We start from the raw sequence: 8,771 nt of genomic DNA, 5'->3' as shown, positions 1-8,771 counted from the left end.
GGGGAAATTGTTGAATCCGACATTTTGGTGATAACAAACAACAACTCATTGTATAGGAATGTGCTGCCAATCTTTTGTATTTCAGGAATCTACTACAACTCCTACCGCAACCGTCTAAACCCTTCAAGTTATCTACCGGAAGCTTGTCAACCGCCTTTGTCTCTCGATCGGTTGCAGTCACAAGCCTATCGACTGGTTATTCAAACCAGCAGAGGATAAATCTATCTACCGGTAGAATGCCAACTGCTTATCAAGATATCTCAAGACAAATACTTGTGACAAGACGTTCATTGCAAGATCTTTTATCAAAAGCAGAACCGGCGTATCAGAAGATCTGTTGACTCTTGCATCGAGACAACAGGTTGCACTAAAATGGCAAAAACGCAGAATGGCTACAGATAAAGCATTCGACCGTTTATACCAGTTTTGGACCCTGGAAGTTGTCTGCATTTAAAGAAGTGTACGATCTTCATGCAGAATCATCAATGCATTTATGAAGCATTAAATGTGCATTCAATGCAGCATCAGAACGTTCAAAAATAAAGACGTTGTTGATTGACCTATATAAAGGGAATATTGCTCAAGAAGTGACAAGAAGAAGCAACACGAAAAATCTCAATCAACTCAATCACTTGAATACTATCAGAAGTCCTCATCTGATATACTGAAGCAATACTTGAGGACACTTACAAGATCATTCACTTGCTGCTCAAATAAACCCTCGCCTACAGTTTACATATCTGATATTCAAGGATCATCCTAGGGTTTCCAAGCCTCTCGACCGCTCTGCAGTTTGAGAAGCTCAACCGGACTGTATTCATTATTGAAGAGACTTGAAGCTACTCTGAAAGCTTCCACCAGTCTGATAAGAACTGAGAATCTTATCTGTGTAAATCTAGGAGTTTCGGATTAGGCATTGGATAAGTCCTAAGTCTGAAGTGGGTGTATTGCAAGACGTTGTAATAACCAAAGTCTTCTAGTGAATTCCTTCCTAAGTGGAAGAAGGGGAGACGTAGAAGGATTAAGCCTTCGAACTTTCATAAATCGTGCCTTAGTCTTTACTGCATATTTATCTTATATATTGCTCATACATCGTGTTATAACTTGTCTTTGCATCACTAAAACCTCTGAACTATTTCCGCACTATTTAAGTTGTTCAAACCATTTTAGAAGTTGAGAAAACAGATTAAGTGAACTAAACTTCACTTGATCATTTTGAAAAGAAAGAAAATAAGTTTCAGAGTGTATTCACCCCCCCTCTACCCTCTGAACCGATCCCAACAAAAACGGACTCCTAAAATATATATAAAATTAAATACTGATAATTTTGAGGAGATAAATCTCAAAATAATATTTTTGGGCTCTTAAAAGGCTCATGAAATAAATTGGATAGAAAGTTGTCATCTCGTCCGTCCACGGTCCCGTCTATGCGATAAAATAATTAAATTTCCATAAATCATGAAAATCACTAATTATGAGTTAAATGCTTAAAAATAACTTAAAACATGCACAAATAATTTCACATAATTATTTAACCCATAATCTAAAATTTTAAATAAATAAAATCCCTAATTATGCATGAGAATTTACGTGCTAAAAATACTGGGTGTTACAATTCTCCCCCCCCCCCCCCCTTAATTTGAATTTCGTCCTCGAAATTAAAGTACTTACCCGAACAACTCCGGGTAGCGAGTCCTCATGTCTGCCTCGGTCTCCCAAGTAGCTTCCTCCTCCGAGTGATTCAGCCACTGGACTCTGACCATCGGTATGACCTGCGTCCTAAGTCTCCGCTCCTCCCTAGCCAAGATCCGCACTGGCCTCTCCTCATAAACTAGATCAGGTGGCAACTGCAAGGACTCGTAATCCAATACATGCGACGGGTTAGAGACATACCTCCGAAGCATGGATACATGGAAGACATCGTGCACTGCCGCAAGCCCTGGTGGTAAGGCCAACCGGTAGGCCAATGTGCCAACTCTCTCCAAGATCTCAAAAGGTCCAATATATCTCGGATTAAGCTTACCTATCCGGCCAAATCGTACCACTCCCTTCATAGGTGACACTCTCAGAAACACGTGATCACCTACTGCGAACTCAAAATCTCGTCGTCGAGTATCTGCATAATTCTTCTGATGACTCTGAGCAGTCCTCATACGATCCCGAATCTGAGTCACAATGTCAGCTGTCTGCTGCACGATCTCAGGACCAAGTAAAATCCTCTCACCAACCTCATCGCAATGCACAAGAGATTTGCATCTCCTCCCATACAATGCTACATAAGGAGCCATACCTATAGACGACTGAAAACTGTTGTTATAGGTAAACTCCACTAATGGCAGTCTAATCTCCCACGAGCCCTGAAAGTCGATGACACAAGCTCTCAGTAGATCCTCGAGAATCTGGATCACTCTCTCAGACTGACCATCTTTCTGGGGATGGAACGCTGTACTGAACAAAAGTCTAGTCCCCAATGCTGTGTGCAAACTCTTCCAAAACGCAGACGTAAATCTCGGATCTCTGTCTGATACTATCGACACTGGTATGCCATGCAGTCTAACAATCTCCTTGATGTAAAGCTCTGCATACTGTGTCAACGAGTAAGTAGTCCTCACCGGCAAGAAATGAGCTGACTTGGTGAGTCTATCCACGATCACCCAAATAGTTGTGCACCCTCTGTTACTCCTCGGAAGGCCAACTACAAAATCCATCGTGATGTTCTCCCACTTCCATACCGGAATGGGTAGAGGATTAAGCAGCCCTGCTGGACGCTGATGCTCTGCCTTGACTTGCTGACAAGTCAAGCACTCTGATACGAATCGTGCGATATCACTCTTCATGCCGGGCCACCAATACAAAGTCTGCAAATCCTTATACTTCTTTGTACTTCCTGGATGAATGGAATACGGAGATGTGTGAGCCTCTGTCAGGATCTTAGTCCTCAGTTGATCAATGTTCGGGACACACAAACGACCACTGTACTGAATAATGCCATCAGTGACAGTAAAAAGAAGATTTCCCTTAGCCTCATCCCTCTGCACCAACCGCTGTAACTCCTCATCTGTAGGTTGTCCATCCCTGATCCGATCTCGTAGAACTGGCTGCACCGTCAACACTGACAAGCTCGGTGCATGACCACTCGATTAACACTCCAAATCAAACCTCTGAATTTCGCTTTGCAGTGGTAACTGCACTGTCAAACACGATACCACTGTCGACTTCCGACTCAAAGCATCGGCCACTATATTAGCCTTACCTGGATGGTAGCTAATGTCGCAGTCGTAATCCTTCACCAACTCCAACCATCTCTGTTGCCTCATGTTTAACTCCTTCTGAGTGAAGAAGTACTTGAGGCTCTTATGATCCGTGAAAATCTTGCACTTCTCGCCATACAGATAGTGCCTCCAGATTTTCAAAGTGAAGACCACTACTGCTAACTCCAAGTCATGTGTCGGGTAGTTCTGCTCATGAATCTTCAACTGCCTCGACATAAGCAATAACCTTACCACACTGCATAAGTACTGCGCCTAACCCTAGCTTAGACGCATTGGTGTATACCACTAACTCCTCATGTGGTACTGTCATCGCTAAAACCGGTGCGATAGTGAGTGCTTCCTTCAGCTAATCGAAGCTCCTCTGACAGTCTGAACTCCAAATAAACTTCGCATTCTTCTTGGTTAAGGAAGTCAAAGGTACTGCAATAGAGGAAAAACCCTTGATGAACTTCCTATAATATCCTGCCAAACCCAAGAAACTGTGAATCTCCGAAGCATTCCTCGGAATACCCCATTTCTGCACTGCCTCAACCTTCGACTGATCCACTGCAATCCCATATCTCGAAATAATGTGGCCAAGAAATTCCACTTGCTCAAGCCAAAACTCGCACTTGCTGAACTTGGCATACAAACGCTGCTCCCTCAAAGTCTGCAAGGCTGTCTGTAGATGCTGCCTATGCTCCTCAATGCTCCTAGAGTAGATCAAGATATCATCAATGAAGACTATGATGAACTGATCAAGATACGGCTGAAATACCCGGTTCATGAGATCCATGAAAACCGCTGGAGCATTGGTCAGCCCAAATGGCATTACTAAAAACTCGTAATGCCCATAACGTGTCCGGAAAGCAGTCTTGGACATATCTGCATCCCTAACTTGCAGCTGATGATAACCAGATCGCAGGTCGATCTTGGAGAACACCGAAGCTCCCTGCAACTGATCAAATAAGTCTTCTATCCTCGGCAGTGGGTAATTATTCTTCACTGTGACCCTGTTGAGCTCTCGATAATCGATGCACAGTCTCATATTGCCATCCTTCTTCTTCACAAATAACACTGGAGCTCCCCATGGAGAAAAGCTAGGACGAACAAAGCCTTTCTCTAATAACTCCTGAATCTGCTCCTTCAACTCTTTCATCTCGGTAGGAGCAAGTCGGTACGGTGACTTTGAGATAGGCATGGTGTCTGGCACTAAGTTGATACTGAACTCCACATCTCTCACTGGTGGAATTCCTGCAACATCCTCCGAAAAGACGTCCGGAAAATCACGAACCACTTCTATCTCTGATAATGATCTGCTAGATGGTTCTGAGGCCGTGACAATACTCGCTAGAAAACCTCGGCAACCCGTCTCAACAGCTTCCTCACCTGAATATAAGATATCACCTGAGGAATATCACTGCTCTGAGATGCATGAAATGTAAACGGGTCGCCTTCCGACGGTTTCACTGACACTGTCCTCCGACGAAAATCAATCAAAGCTCCATTGACTGTCAACCAGTCCATACCCAATATCAAATCAAATCCGCTCAACGGCAAAACCACTACATCTGCGCGAATGGAGTGCCCCTGCAGCTCCAACTCCAGCTCTCGGATGACACTAGAGGTAGTAATAATCTGTCCTGATGACATAGTGACATCATAACCATTGTCGGAAATCTCAGGGGTGATGCCTATCCGTCTGATAAACTCCGGGGAGATAAACGAATGTGTAGCCCCTGAATCTAGCAACGCAAACGTGGAGTTGCCTTCAACTAGAATTCTCCCTGCACGCAGAAGAATCCCAACAATTTCATACCACCACTAAACTTTCCCCCAAAGATGAGTCACTAATAACCCTTAATTCTAATCACAAGCAAAACATGCTTCTTATTCTAACATGCATATAGGTAACCCAAATAACAAATTATTCCACAACAAAAATCGAAAAAATATTACCCAAAAGAAGAAATCATAAAATGCTAGGGGTAAGATATACCAGTGATCAAGGAGGTATCTGGGTCTGCCTCCTCAGCCTGCATCACGAACACTCTCCCTGTAGTGTTCTTCTTCCTCGGGCAATTGGCCATCTGGTGCCCTGGCTTTTTACAATGAAAACAGACGCCTGCTCCTAGAAGACATGGTCCCGGATGCATCTTTTGGCACTTCGGGCAAGTAGGATATCCTCCAGTATTAGGGGCCCCGCCCCTAGGCTGCTGTCTCTGCTGCTGTGGCTTCTGCTGGTTCGGGCCCTTAGACGGCCCAGTAAACTGCTTCTTTGCAGGAGGCTGCGAAGATGGTCGCTGATACCCAGACTGAAACTGCCTCTTACTCTGCTGCTCCCTCTGGATCTCTCTCCTACCCTCCTCAGAACGCAAGGCTCTACTGACTGCAGCCTCATAAGTAGGGACGTCCGCCATGCGAACGTCATGCTTGATTTCTGCCCTGAGCCCCTCAATAAACTGTTTCATCTTCTCAGGTGCACTGTCAGCAATCAATGGCGCAAGGTGACAGCCCCTCTCGAACTGTCGGATGTACTCCACAATGGTCTTGTCCCCCTGTCGGAGACTCATGAACTCTCGGATCATGCGGTTGCGCACGTCCTCAGTGAAATACTTGGAGTAAAACATCCTCCGGAAGTCTGCCTAAAGCATAGTAGTCAGATTCACTCCTTGTGATGCACTCTCCCACCATAAGTCTGCATCACCCTTCAGCATGTACACTGCGCACCTCACCTTGTCCGCATCAGTCAACCCCATATAAGCAAAGATACTCTCCAAAAAACGGATCCACCCCTCAGCAATGAGTGGATCTGTGGCCCCTGCGAAATCTTTCGGTCCCTTCTTCTGGAACCTCTCCGCTACGTCCTCATCATGGGACAGTCTCGGACGTGCTGCCTGCTGCTCCAACAGAGCAGTAATCCTGGCCATCATGTTTGCATTGGCCTACTCCAATGCTGAAAGAGGGTTCTGCGGTGGTGGGGATCCCTCACGCCTGTTAACTGGTCTCGGAGGCATTCTGCACCACCACATATTTCTTTACGTAAATCGCCATGCATAACTAAGTACTTAAAAAAAAATTTCTGCTAACATAAATACTTAGGTCTTAAACATGCTACTACTAAATCATAATAAAAGCAATTAAAACTTACAGACCGGTAGCGTGGATTTCTGAGCTCGCATAGCAGTGATAACCCCACCAAGAACGCGGCTCTGATACCAATTGAAACGACCCAAACATTCTAAAATAATATATGCGGAAAAAAAAATTTTAAATAATAATACTAAGTAACATAGATGTACATACATGTCCATACATATATGCACAAAATAAAATAGATTTAAAAATAACATAAATAAAATGCAACATTTTTACTTAAATAAACGAGTCAAACTTAAATAAAATACTGTCAACCAATCCACTTAAAAGTTTGCATGCAATAAAATTATTTAATAAAACTAGTACTAAAATTCACCACTGAAAAGACATAAAAATAAATAAGGAACAGAGTTTATAATCCATAAAATGTTCATAAAGACTCAGCCGACGGTCATGGAGGATCACTGCATGTCCGCTCATACGTCCTCACCACCGGTAGGAACTACATCTTCCTCTACGTACTCACCTGCACCATATAAGTGTAGTGAGCCTAGAGGCCCAACATGCTAACATAACTAGGGTTTAAAATAATTTAAATCACTGAAATACTAATACATAACATATACATGAATGAGCATGCTTAAAAATCATGAATCATAACTTAAAATCTTACTTAAACTTGATCTTAAATATAATCATATATTACATACATAAACATTGTTGAGCATAAAATTTTTCTAACATCGCATGGTCATATCCGTAGTGTAACCTTAAACTTAAAGGTTTGACTAATCAGTCTCTTAAAACCAACGTACGTGGCGGTGATGAATCACCTCTTACTGGTAGTAAACTACCCTTAAATTGACAGTAAACTGCCCTTAACATGTGGAAACTTGTCCCCCTTAAATTGTCACACTACTTCAACTTCCAACATAAAAATTATTTTCTAGCTCAACCTTAAACATTAAATCATGCCATAAAATTATTTCATGAATGCATGTACTTAAATAAAATGTGTGTCCTTCATATATATTTAATTTAATTTTTATACTAACATATAAATACTAAAATAACATTCATGCATAAAATAATTAAATATATATTTAGGACACATGCAATTTCTCATGGTTTGTACTGAACTGCTGGCCCTAACACTCAAGCCCATTTTCTTAAATTCTGGCCCATTAACACTGAGACTGGCCCAATAACATACTTAAGCCCAAAAATACATTTCTAAGCCCAATTAATTTATTCAAGCCCATTAACACACATTTGGCCCAATAACAACCTAATCTGGCCCAATGGGCCCAAAAGCCCAAAGACTGGCCCAATAACTTCCATGGCCCCCCAAGCCCATAAAAATTATTGGACTAACTTAATTAAATTTAAATAAGTCCAATAACAAATAAATTCAACCCAAAAAAATTTAAATGGAGCCCAATTAAATTTTGGGATTTAATTAGGCCCATTAAACACTTAAACTTAAATAATATCTTAAAAATAAAATACCCGAGCCCGACTAACTTAATCCGGACCCGTACCAACCCGACTTGACCCACTACTTTCCAGACCCGACCCAAGTCCTTGACCCGACCCGGACCCAGCCCTAACACCCTAACCCGATCTCCCCTCTTCCCTATACTGCTGCGGCCGTGAGCAGCAGCCACTCCCTGGCTGCTGCCGGTCGGCTCCGGCCGCCCCTGGCCGAAGCGCCGCCACCCAGATGTAGCCCACTTCTGGGCGGTTCGAACCTAGCCCATGTCCAGACCCCATGCACCCTGAACCACATAACCCAAAGCCCCTTCCAAAAGCCCTAGCCTGCACGACTTAGGACACCTGATCGAGCCTAGCTTGCTTCCTAGGCTCGTTTGGCTCGAACCACTCGAGCCACTCGAGTCCAGACCACCCTCTCTCGACCTAGGGACCCTTGACCAGCAGCTGGACGCGCCATGGAGGAAGAAAACGTGAGAATGATGGAATAAACACTAGCACAAGTTGCAAACAACAAAAACCGATGCCACTTTCTGAAAAATCTTAAAGGTTACGTTACATACACAACACACACATAATTAATACTGTCATGGTGCAAAAAGAGAAAGAAAAACATGCCTAGCACCGAAGGATGAAGAGAAAAAAGTGCGTAGAACGATTACGGGACGACGAGACGATGACAACCAACTTGGAAGCTTCAAAAACGTGGCTATGGAGTCCTTGGGGATGGCTGATCGATGAAGAAGATGATGAAGGATGGGGGTGATGGCGGCTGAGTGGGAAACGTGGGGTTGGGTAGGTTTAGGTTTAATAATAGGTTAATAACTAGTATAAAATAATTAGGTAGATAATGATCCCAATAATTAATTAGGAGATCATTATTAAAATAAAAGATTTCTAACCTTTAAAAATAATGATAACTTAAATAAT

Source organism: Henckelia pumila, chromosome 4 (genome assembly GCF_033568475.1).
Source record: "Henckelia pumila isolate YLH828 chromosome 4, ASM3356847v2, whole genome shotgun sequence".
In the NCBI taxonomy this organism is placed as follows: domain Eukaryota; kingdom Viridiplantae; phylum Streptophyta; class Magnoliopsida; order Lamiales; family Gesneriaceae; genus Henckelia; species Henckelia pumila.
The sequence above is the reverse complement of the archived record's forward strand: the minus strand, read 5'-3'. Positions refer to the sequence as shown.